Source organism: Anser cygnoides, chromosome 24, assembly GCF_040182565.1.
Source record: "Anser cygnoides isolate HZ-2024a breed goose chromosome 24, Taihu_goose_T2T_genome, whole genome shotgun sequence".
NCBI classification, from domain to species: domain Eukaryota; kingdom Metazoa; phylum Chordata; class Aves; order Anseriformes; family Anatidae; genus Anser; species Anser cygnoides.
Genome location: NC_089896.1, coordinates 5962894 through 5975987, shown reverse-complemented (window position 1 = coordinate 5975987; position 13094 = coordinate 5962894). Strand labels below are relative to the sequence as shown.

The following is a 13094-nucleotide window of genomic DNA, read 5'->3' as shown; positions in this document are numbered from 1 at the left end:
AGTACCCAGCTGCAAACCCCTGCTCTGGTCTCAGAGCTGTCACTGAGCCCTTTGGAATAACAGGCCTTATCCGTGAAGTGGGAGCAATGTTTAAGGCTGCCAAGTGAGCCCGAGACATCACTCAGTAATGTTTGAAACACATTTTGAGAACCTAGGAGTAAAGATTCTGCAGCATTGCACAAACTACGTTACAGCAAACAATCCAAAATAGCAGAAGAGAGCAGACAATAAAACTGACGTTACCAATTAATTAAATCCCATCAGGGTGGCTGCTTTCATTGAGTATATGTTCTGTGGTTTTGCAATGTTTTGAATCTTGTTTCTGGAAATCCTCCCCTCCCTGTCTGACACTACAACAACAATCCCAGAGATGACACTTTTTCATCCGGTGACCTAATATCTAACAGGTACCACAGAAAGATCATAATCCTTAACTCTCTTTAATCACTGAGGAAATCAAAGCCCAGAGAGATTAATTTATTTGCGCAAGATGACCAAACAAAAGAAGAACTGTAGAAAAAGGTGACAAGACTATTTACTAGACCAGAGACAGCACTGCACAAACACAGGCCACTTTTTTTTTGGTCTCTCCCCCAGCCCCTTGCAGACTCACAGATAAATGGCAACTGTTAATTTTATTAAAAACATTACAAAATTATTTTTTTTTTTTGTAAACTAGCCTCATTAGATCCCAGACACCAAATCCCTGTTACTATATTGACACAGCCAATGTACATTTCTCACAAACAATTACAGTTTTATAACTTATAATCCATCTCCTCATGCTTGGCTAAGGTGATTTACATAATAGGTTTACATAAGAAGCTTTTTTTTTTTTTTTTTAAAGCAGTCTCATTAAATTCTTGCCTGCTGTTATCAAGGACAGATTCACACCCAATCCCCAATGCCCGATAACCGCACTGAAACCAGGACTTTTACAAAAACGTAGAAGGAGCAGTGACTGATGGAACTCACTGCCACGTGGTACTGTTCGAGACCAGGAGTATTTAAGTTGGATCATGACCAACACAAGAAGTATAGTAAAAATGGTTACTGTAAGAGAGAAAGCTTAATGATTCTTACACACATATGCAGTTGCTCATCCTGCTCTTCCTATACACCAGTTAGTCTTTCTTAAAGAGAAGGCAAAAGATCCCTAGTGATGGACTACTCCTTAGGAAATACCTACAAATATGTATTTCATTTGAAGTTATCTCCTTACCTCCTGTATTATACCGAATGAAAAAAAAAAAAAAAAAGCACTCAACAAAACCAACTCCTCAGTTTCTGGGGCCACCATCCTCTCTGCCCACAGGCCCACTGCAAGCTCCAGCTCAAGCACTTTCTCCTTAAGTTTGCCATCAGCCCCCTGGCAACTTCCAGAGACAGTAAGTGAACTTCCCTTCCTTCACTGTTCTAACTCTACTCCTAATTTCATAAACTTAAATATTATGTCAAATAGATTGAACTACCCGACTCATGAAAGCTGACATGCTCTGCCTGAGAACCTTATTAAAGCAAAATTTTCAGTTATCAGCAAAATTCATGCAGTTGCCAATGATGGCAGTCACGACTTAAATGTCAAGGAAGTACTTACCAGCTCCCAGCATAAAAGCCATTGTCTATACAAGTTGAAAGAACAATTGCTCCTGTTCATTCAAAATAAAAGATTCCAAGATTCTTTTTTGCTAGGATTCACACAGGTTTTACTGTGCACAGAACTGAGAAAGAGTGCCATAGTTTTCAATTTATTTTGCAATTTAATTAAAATGTCTTATTGAGACCCTCACATACTCAAAAAAATCCAGGAAACACACGGACCAATTTTAATAAAAACATACAGGGACAACAAAATCTTTTTTTTCCCCCCAGCTTATCACCACGTACTGCTTTATCATTACCCAAGAAGTTAGCATAGTTACCAGAAGTTGCATAGTTACCAGAAGTCTGTGCTTTCTATTTCCAAAGGAGATCTCTTCTCTGTGAACTAAGTTTTTGCATCAGAGATTCTGTTCACAGGATGTACTAGTAAGACCCCACTTCACAGATGTTGATTTTAATTCAGGGCAACATTTACATGTCTGCTGTCTGCTTACCTGAAAGCAAGTGCACATGTCCCATAGGAGTCAATGGGAATTATGTGCTACCTGAAACAAAATTGCCCTTAAGCATATATTCGTACTTTCTAGTTACAGGGCCTTGAAAGGGAAGCATGGCCTGTGCATAAGGGCATGAAATGACAGCAGAGGTTTGATCTCAGTCTTCTACAGATCCCATACTGACTGAACAGACAATTTTTACAGGAACCTCTGGGCTTCCAGAAACTCTAAAAATTAATAAACAAACCCAACCAGCTCTCCAAGCCCTTAATTTCGCATGTGTGTTTGCATCCATCTAGTATCCCTGGAACGGCCAGCAGGAGATGGGCTGCCTGTTGGCACAGAAGGCGATCAAACACCATGTCTTGCCCTTCAAATCTAACAGCCTGCTGCCCACAAAATAAATGAAAACACCCACATTAGTGCTAAAACTAAACTTATTCAGAAAGAAGCAAGGAATACTCAACAGTTAAGATATCTATATGGCAACGCCTACCTTCTCTGCTATGGATTTCCCTGTCTTCTGCACCACTCATGCTATGGAATTAATTCCACCCGTTCTCCACTAGAGCAGAGGTTTGGTCTCAGTCTTTCTACAGACTGCAGCAGCTGCAGTCCAAATACAAGTCATGCTTTTCCTCTTCTTAAACCTTCAACCAACACACACACAACTGCAGTTTCTCCTTTCTGATGTCCTCACCTTCTCCAAGCAAGAGAGCAGGCAATATTCTCTTGAGGAAACTGTAATTTAATTTAACAAGGCCTGTAAAACCTCAGCACACCCGTTCCAAAGAGCCAGGAACAGCCAAGCGTGGCAGGACACCCTGCCTCATTTTGACCTGGCTGCTAAACTGTCCTCAACGCCTTCCTCCCTAAATCTGCAGCCCAGGCAAATTTAAAGCATAGGCATCAACATGATTGCTGAGAGAATATGAAATCATTCCCAAACAGCCTCATACATGAAACAGTAATTCTGATATCACTGTTATTTAGTGTAGCAATAAAAAAAAGATGTATACGCTAATGAGAAAGAAAAGCAGCAAACTCCATTCCTTGTTTTTATTAAGGGCCATAACAAGAAGGTGAGGGCAGTAATAACAGCACGAATAATCATCTTCCATTTCTTCTGTACCTCTGGCCAAATGGATTATTGAGTGATTATCCCCTTAAGTTGCTTGGGGCCAACACTGATTGTGTGAGATTTCAATGTGTTTTTCATTGGCTTAATTCTGTTCCTACTGTGAGGAACCAAACTAAACCAGTGCCAGAAATACCACTTCATAAGCTTGCCCTTGCATCACAGCACAGCAAAATCAATATACCAAAACAAATCAAAACAGAAATCCCCCATCTCTAAGCACATCCTTCCTCACGCTTTGCCCCGGGTTTGCCCCAGACATTGCCAGACACTGCGGGTGTACCACTCGTACCGCTGCCTCACACAACAGCTGGGCTAGAACCGAGGGCAGGCCCAAGGCCTCGCAGTGCCGCTCGCCGGGAGCCCAGCGGCTTCCCCCACAGCACAGTGTCATCATGCCCCATGCCACCACAGCCTTCCCATGGGAAACTCGTCCCATCTGCCCACCCAAGGAGGTGAACGCCACACACAGGCCCCCCCGACTGCTCTGCTCGGCAGGTTCGGCCTGCGGCCGAGCGCTCCTTCTGCCCCGAAGTCACAGCCGGGACAGGCCGCCTCAGCCCCTTTCCAGCCACTCTCCTCCACCCGCTGCACGCTGCCGTCCCCCTCCATCAGGTACAGTGCTATCACACACTGCGACACAGGCTCCCATTTCGGAGTGCAGGTGCCGTAATTAAAACAGAGCACATTATTTTTCTGGTAGGATGCCCACCATCAGCTCAGACAGCAATCAAAATAGTTATTGCAGCTGGCAATCCAACAGCCTTTAAAGCATAAATGCTGGAGAAGTGTCTCAGAACATCTAATGAAAACGCATTGGATTGCATCGTTTAACCCCGCATTAAATTACACTACACCATACTTCAGTGACTTTTTCCTGCATGTAATTTAAAGGCACCTATCAGCGAAAATTTCCCAAACAAACCACTCTTTTCACCACATACAGTCAAAAAGACCTGGTTCCATAAGGGCTGCTCTGGCAGTCCTTACTATGCCAGGGCAATTTTCAAGCAAAGTCAGGTGTAAGAGTGTTAAGGAAATACCACCTCAGCTGCTCTTTGGGAAACAAAGCTTGGAATCACCAGCCAAGTCCTCTCACACTATAATCCCTGCTTGCACGGCAGCAAACCGAAGCAGTCATTTGAAAGGTGCGTTCATGAAGTGTTAGACCAATCCATTACCAGCTGGAGCCAACAGAAAGAGCCCAAAAGCTTACAATCAACTTTGAATCAAATTTTGTGTCTTACTCAGCTAGACAGTTGGCTGACATGCACACAGGAATAGGAGAGAGACTATCCATATGTTCAATCTCTCCTCTGAAAAAACGGGTATAAGATGAGCAGTATTTAATTAATATTTGCAACTTTCTCAATCTTGATGAAAAGAATGTGCCTGCATTGTACTCCAGTTGCTGCGAGAACACCTTCAGAATTGTATGCTTAAAAACTAAAATCTTAAGGGACCTGGAAACATAGCCCCATGTACTGGTGGTCATTAACAGATGCCCTCCCCAAGGCTGCTTCATGGGCTATATGTCAAGAAGACAGAAGAACAGATGCAAGAGACCAGGGAATTTATCCACTACAACCCTTCCCGTTTCAGACCTCATTCTAAGTAGATTTTTTTCTTTAGAAACAGTTGTGGCTGTGGGGGTGAAGTAATTGGGGTGGGGTGGGGGAATAAACAGCATCTTGTCATTTCTACTAATACCTGAGTTTTACAAACCATCTTTCATCCCTTAATTAATTTCTGCATATTTGTCGTCAATTTTTCTCCCTTCCTCTTCATATTTCTTTATTAAATCAAGCAGCAATTACATTAAGATGTTATTGTTTTAGATAACGTATGGACAGAATAACTGGTACCATGAATGTTTTAATTAATCACCCAGAAAACAAGCAGAGCGTAATCCAAGCATACTTTCAGCTCTTGCATGCTGCGGACACACAGAAGTCCCTTCTCCAAGGCAGAACTCACTGGCATTACTTGGACCATTCTCAGCTCTGAAATGATGCGGTGAACCAAAAGGATCTCAGCTTAAAGTGATACTGTAATAACATACAACCAGTTTCAGTTCACACTTACACTTATTCAAATTGTAGGAATGATTTATGCATAAAACCAAGCTGCTCTTCTTTTGGAGTCAAGCTCCAAAGAGGTCCTGAGCACGTATCTCCAGAGGCATGCTGTGACCAGCAGTACCCAGGAACTCTGCGTAAATTCTCTGTTCACATTTCACAAAGCAACTCCAAGGTACTTCGCTGCCAACTGACACGTCCCATTTTATTCCATGCTATTTTCCAAACATCCTCTCTGCCCAGCTGGTTGATAATTAAGTTGCTTTTAAAATACTATCATCAGTTCACTCCGTCTGATACATTACTGTGTATTTTTCTTACCAAGCCAGTAACAATCACATCCCTTAAACTCATCCAGTGACACATGTTGTGCCTGGATTTTTTCAGAAAGTTTATTTACCCTTTGCTAACAGCCCTCAATCTAACATCATCCAATCAAGCCCACGTGCCAGTGTGACTTAAGAATGGACTGCATTTTCTTCCCTTCTCCAAGCCAAGTATAATTCATCAAGCCACAAGAGTCCTTTGCTTACCTCTCTGACACTGACAAAGGCTTCATTAACTAACACAGTCTCTAGGGACAGTCACAGGGCTCATAAATTCCAGCCTAGATGGATTTCTTTGCTCATTTAAAATGGGTTTTGGGTCAATTCCCTCTAGAAAAGTGTTATTTATAGGGCCTAAAGCCTCCACAGCCATCTCAAATATATGAGGCCTTCATGGCTCTCAAGCTGTGAACAGAAACTAAGCATCACATTTCAATAAATTTCATTTTTCCATACAATGGGACAGAGTAGGAAAAGCACAGACTTGGAATTTTCATCACATCCCTTCTGTGCTTATTTTTCCTGTACTTTCTCAGATAATAGTGAAACGCAAGCAGATCTCTGACAAACTTTGGCAGCTATATTTCTGGTCTTGTTATTACAAACCCAGAAGAAAAATTCTCAGAGTGGTTCACCAAATTTTAGCAACCTCTTGGCAAATCTGAGTTGATACTCTGAGTAAACAAAGACAAGACTGGATATAAACCAAGTAAAGCTCAGCAGTATCAATTCAAAACTTGGCAGTTTTAGATTATTTCTGACTTTCTTCAACAACAACAAAAAAAAAGTCATCGGGGTTGTGAAATCCAGTAGATGGGGAAAAAAAGCCTCGTACAGAGGCTACAGATGCTCTCGGAGCTTTCATGAGCTCCAGGAAGCAATTTGGGGACCTATTGTCTGCCTGACCAGACATTCAAAAAGTGATCCAGCAAAGGGAGAAAAGCGCCAAAATTTCACTGAAGTCTCGATAATTGCAGCCACGAAATGACAGTTCAATGGGACAGGATTTATGTTTCAGGAAAAAAAAAACACATTCCTCCTCCTCCAGCCATGGTAAATCCGACAGACATTCCGCTGATAAGCAGCAAAACTGAGAGGCGTATGCTTATTGCGTACCTGAGCCCAGCGGAGAGCACGCACGCAGGCCATTAACCGCAGAGGCACAATTGCAACCCCAGCTATACAACAGCGATAAACAGAAGCCGGTAACAAACACTTAGAGGCAGCACGAATCTGCACAACAAACAAGGATTTCACCTGCTATTACAGGCTCTCTCCACAAATATTTGACTCGTGTGGGAGTAGCTCCATTTTCAAAGGATTCCCTTCTACCAGTAAACGTGTTTGCGTACAAGAAAGAGGAACACGATGAGGACACTGCAAATATCAGCCTGATAATGAAGCAGCACACCACTGGCTGATGCCCGAGGAACATATACACCTTCTTGAGGAGCTTTACATTCCCCCTCCCCCAGTAAACACAGGATTTCTCCCCAAGCAATCCTCAATTACCATTTCTAACCTCACAGTTTAATGGAGCCTTTGGGCTTTTTATCATAAATCCTCAATAGGCAGAGGCAGGTTTTTTCCTGCTCAGTACCAACAGCTAACAAGGCTAACAAATTCTGAAAGAACTGGAAGTTTCCTATAAGCAGTAGTTGAACATACCTTAAGGCTAATCGCTGTTCAGCCACATGAATAATCCCAGAACACACTGGGCATCCAAGATGGTGAACGTATGGACACATAATCAAGCAAAAACTTATAATTATGGCTCTGTTAGTATAGATACTTACTCCATGTGCATCCCTGTTCCTCCTGCTTTCTCCATTTGAATCTCAAGAAGCTGAAGCTACACAACTGTACAGAGCCAAAGCTGACATGCAGAGTGACTCCAGGACTCATCTGCCAAGGCTGCACATCCCTTTTACTCTTTATGCATACAAAATCAGGATTTGAACTAGACTTCGGACATCAGTCTCAAGGGAGAATCTTTACTTCCCCCAAGTGAATATTAAGTGGCAGCATAAGGCAAGCACTGTTCTGCCTAGGTGGTCCCGGGACAGGCAGCTCAGCGGGCTGTTTGTGATCTGTCTGGGGGATTTCCACACCAACTGCACTCCCACTGCTGACCAGAGCACAGCTATGCCTATGCTAACTCCTTAAATTTTTAGTTGTACATAATAACATAAAATTTAATAGCAATATACAAGAAGGAAATGGAAATTCATTTTCTATAAACCTAGAAGTTAAAAAGAAGCATCAAAACACATCAATGGCACAAAAACACAAGTTGTTCTTCATAACCAATACAGTCAAAAAACAGGTTAATAAGAAATTTGATTTTTAGATGTGTTATAAGATAAAAATAGTCTGAAACAAAAAACATTGCTCCTGCAGATGAAGATTTATCCAAAGACTGTAATATTGATTCATGTCATACCTACTTCTCTGTTCCCTTGCACCTTGTACAAGTGGTATCAAGCAGAGCTGGGATGAGAAATGCAGGTAACTGCGGATGTTTAGCGGGAGATCCCAGTAATGCACGCTGCGCTAGAGGTGAAAAGCCTCAAGTTCAAATCCAGCAGCACCAGAGCTACTTCTCGACCTTGCATTACTCACTTTTTTCTGCTTCCATACTCCCCTCTGCCTCAAATCCAGGAGCTGTGAATAACTTCAGGGAGAGGCTGTCTTGCATACACCTGGTTAGCTAAAGGTCCTGATTTCAATAGTAAAACTTCTACATAAATTCTTGAACAACAGCATTTCACACGTCAATTTACACATGGATCAGTGACAACATAAGCTACCAAACAATTCAAATGAAAATATTTGTCTCCTTCCTAAACCTTTTATTCCACTACAGCGGCACTAATCAGCTGTAGCCCTAAGTATTACAAAAAAAACATTTACATTCTTTAAGAAAAAGGACCAGATGTCAGCAGCTGCTCTTGCACCACACCAAAATCCAATTCCAAGTAGTCTAAAAGGAGCCAGGCCACCCTCTGCCGCCCAACAGGAGCATAATGAATTAGAGTCAATAGGCACTGAAGATTTGTCAATTTTCTATTTCAGACTGCAAGTAATAGCACTCCACAATTTCATTGTATCTTCAATGATCTAGTAAGACTGTATCATCTCCTGTAGTCTTTCATTAATTTTGATAAAAGGGAAATGCACACTGTCTAAAGAGGTGCTTTGCTTGAGAAACTCTCAAGGTCAGACGTTACAGTGAGATGAAAAAATTCCTTGACCTTGAGATTCACTGCATTCAAAAGATAATACGAAAACCCATGTGCTTTTCCTTCCTTCAGGAAGATGGCATTAAAAGGTATGGCTGTAAATTTTACATTTCATACTTCGATTCTTTCTTTACCCTAGCAAACAGGCTCTCCAAGTGGGGGCTTTTAAGCATTCTACAACTTTAACTTACAAAAATAAAAATATATCATTTTACAGATGGGAAAGGGGAGATTAGTAATTTGCCTAATGTCACAGAGCAGAGCAGCTGCTGGGCTCAGAACAGGACTAAGACATACGCCTGACTTCGCTGCTACACATAAAAAGATGATAAACTTTCTCTGTATAGGACATTTAGTAGTAAAACAGCAGCAGATATTGTCTTTATCACTAGCCATCTTCGATAAGGAAGAGGAGCAATCCCATGAAAGCTATTAGAGCTCTCACCTTGCAGATGTATTTTACGTGGAACACTAGATTTGGGCACTGCAGGGTCTACAGTGATCATAAATCAGATCACATTCAGACTTCACGATGCTCTACTTCTGTTGTCTAAAAGGCTTGTAATCATTGGACTAAAATGCAGCCTGAAGTAAAACCAAACATCAGCTAGAGGGATCTAGAGAATACTACCTGGTCCTGGCCTTCAGCAATTACTTCGCATCATCAACAAGGCCCTGTATCGTCAGACTACAGGGATAAACTGCAAAAGGAAAGCTTGAGGAGGGAAGGGTAATACATTATGCAACACAAGGTTAACTGCAGGCCAGAAAAAGAAACCCCTCGTGACCTGCCCTCTCCATGCACGTTGGACTTCACTGGCGAAACACATCAGCGATGTCCTGCAGCAGGGCACTTCGTGGGCATCCCCCTTTCTTCCCTCCCACCGCTCAGCATCTAAGGGATAGGAGACTTTCATAACTTGTGCCAGCTTGGGCATGGAGAGCTATCTATCAGGACACCACGATCCTCCCCGGCATTTCTGCATGCCTTAAAACCCACCTCACTTACTAATGGCATTCAGTACTCCCAGATCTATCAGAAGCAGAACGCTCCAGCGCAGTCTTAATTACATCTATTAGATGTTGTCTAATTATAGAAAATCTTTCTACACTCAGCATACCTTAATATGAAGCAAGATGCATTGTCAACGTTTTCTAGTAGATTTTACCCATTAGCATGGTTAATCAACAGTTTAGGGGGAAAACAGAAGACAGAAAACAAAAACCAATCCTGAAAACAAAATATTGTTCGAGTAACAATAATGCCTTAAGGCCCAGCGACAGACAGCCCCGGTACTAAACACACAGCAGGGAATAGCTGGTCCCACAGACAAAATGCAGAACAGCCTTCAGCTAGGAAAGTACCTCCCCAGTCAGTCTTTTATTCAGTGGCTATGAATAAAAGGCTCACATTTTCAACAAGGTCCTGTTTTTACCAGACATGGTACAGGCCACAACCCAACAGGAAGATCTGAGAGGGCAGATCCTTTACCCTTTAAAACAGGGCCAAGGATCCAGTATCGTGGCAGGAGAAAAAAAACACACAACATCCCACCCTGACAGCAGCAGCAGCTTTTATCACTCATCACAACAAACACTGTCCTTGCAAAAAAAAAAAAAAAAAAAAAAAAAATGTGAATACAGCCTCAGAATTGAACAGCCCTAAACACAGTTGCATTCACTCCATTAGCTTTCCAGGACTTAGTTCCATCAAATATCTCAAAATCTGAAAGTTCAAATATTCAGCACTTCTTCGGAACAATACAATGGGGCTGCCAGCAAAAGGCCCTCGTGCTGCTGGAGCAGTTTAAACAAGCATCAGGAAAAAACTGCGTGCGTGTTATTCTGCAGAGAACTTGAAGTGTTTGGGTTGGTTTTTTTTCCTCCCCAGGGACTCAATGTGAAGTGACAGAAAGACTCTGCTAAAGGGAAAATGGAGATAGTATTCTGAAGTTGAGTAAGGATGACAGAAGGATTTATCTGGCCCTCTTTATTCTCGTTATCTTTACCCTTCGTAAAAAGAACTATGATCCCCTAGGAGACATGAGTTAACTATACAGGACTATGTCACAGGACCAACGGTGACTCAACAAAATCCTAACACAAGTTGGTATATTACCAGACAGCAAATGCTATTTTCCAGAAAATTCTTTAACAGTCTTGAACTCGGCCAGTCCAATACCTGACGGCAGAACCCCAGAGCCCTGCTGCAAGCAGGAGCACGCAGCACGTGGGGGGGAATTCTCTCCTGCACTGCTCCCTTTATCTCTTCTCCTCCTCCCTTTTCATCGTTTTTAAGATCAAAAGCTTTGTTCTCCTCATTTGTAATTAAGTACAAGACACCCAGTTCAATTTTTCAAAGAGTATTTAAAAGGTTATCAATGAGAAACAGGCAAGATACAGGTATTCCTGTTGTATCTGTAAAATAGGTCACGCTGGTGGATAATTCACCTCTTATCAGTAGCATCAAGTAATTTTAAGATCAAACAAAATACTTCATCTTTCAGTCAATTAAATATGGCCAAAGAGATGGTTTCTAACTGCATACACAGCACGTTGATAGCAATTCTCCTCTCAACTCTTCAGTTATCTGCCAGGGAAAAAGAACGAGCATCTCCCTGGAATAAGCAACACAAACTTTAATACAGAAAACGCTGACCAACAACCAAAATGTGAGCTAGAAGAAAACTTACAGCTCCACTGAGCCGAAGGCAGCAAAGATCTCTTTGCTTTACGTAGGAAGCTATTGTCTGGAAATTCCTACCTCATTTTCCCTAACACTACACACTCCGGAGGCATCAGAACGGGACAGCTCCTCCTGCTGTGTAAAGACGTACCTCGTACCTCCCGGTAACGTCTGCAGAAACACACCAACTGCACCACCAAGATGCTGGCTGGAGCAAAGACTTGCCCTTTTTTTTTTCTTTGATGCATTGGCTCAAGCACTTTCCTAGCCAAATTCAGTGTTATTCAAAAATTCCCTGTTAGACCAGAAGACAATACAGTCACCTCCCCATGTCAGACGGGAAGCAAAGCCCACAGGTTGTTAGGTTGTAAAAGACTCCATTTGCTGCTATCCCTGGCATGGTTCGGTATGTGTGCAACTGAACAGCATAACACGGTAAAAAAGATTGCCCCTTCTATCCTTTATCCTTTTGCCTTTCCAGAGCAATTTAATTTTTTTTTATTTTTTTTTATTTTTTTTTAGGAAAAATGTCTGATTTCCTAAATTGACCAGTCCTATTCTAAGTGTAAATTCAGTAGCTTCCTTCAGGAGAACAGGGTTATGCTTGTGAAATAACTTACTTTCCAAATCTATTGGTAAATATACTTTCTCTGGATCTTACTGCAGGCCTGAAACTTCAAAAAAGTAAATTAGCAACTAATTTAAGATTCCTACATTAAAAGCATCCTGCAAATTATCAGTATCAGATGAAGCTCCTTGATGTCACGTGGCTTTCCTTAGCTAGGTTTTTCTTCTTGTCAGCTGCTGTCTGGTTATGTCATGTAACAACACTCAGATATGAAAAGGTGTAAAGCATCTCCCAAATCCCACAGCAATCTTGGATCCATAAATAACTCCAAATATTCAAATTTCAGTCAGGTCTCTGCTGAGCTGCTAAGCCCAGCACGGTGGGAAACCAATCAGGAAACCAACCTGATTGGAGCAGCCTCTTAACAATGACACAATCAGCAAAGCACAATGGGAATTTGCAAAAAGTATTCTTGAGCAACTGCAGTTCTCAGATCAGATCTCTACACGCGCCCCTCCGATCCCACTGGCAACTCAGAATATTCAGGGACTTGAAGGATGGGCATTTAGGATAGCTTGGTCTGGTTTTATGAGCACAAACACTGCTCAGAAGGAAAGCCACATGCAGGCACCAAAGTTACAAGTCTCTGAACTGCTGAATACACATAGCTCTCCGACTCAGGTCAAGGAGAAAAAAATCTGCAGCCATCTCTGTTTACAGGATCCAAAGAAGATTCTGCTACAACGGTCCCTGCTCGTGGTGGTTTCACTGGCTGAAAGCCAGTGTACGGCACTGCTAAAAAGCAGAATTATCTGAGAGAGGCTGAAGAAGCAAGCACTCTGATTTTTATCACAAGAAACAAGGTCCGATTTTTATCGAACAAGGCAAAGTCACAGTGAAAGATTGCAACATCGCTGGATATCTAAATTAAGACACTGAAACACATTTACTATTCAC

The 13094-nt window shown here is 42.0% G+C and overlaps 1 protein-coding gene across 1 annotated transcript in view; it reads right to left on the bottom strand.

Moving 5' to 3' along the window:
* CSMD2 (CUB and Sushi multiple domains 2) overlaps positions 1-13094 on the bottom strand; it is a 300763-nt gene that overhangs the window by 255101 nt on the left and 32568 nt on the right.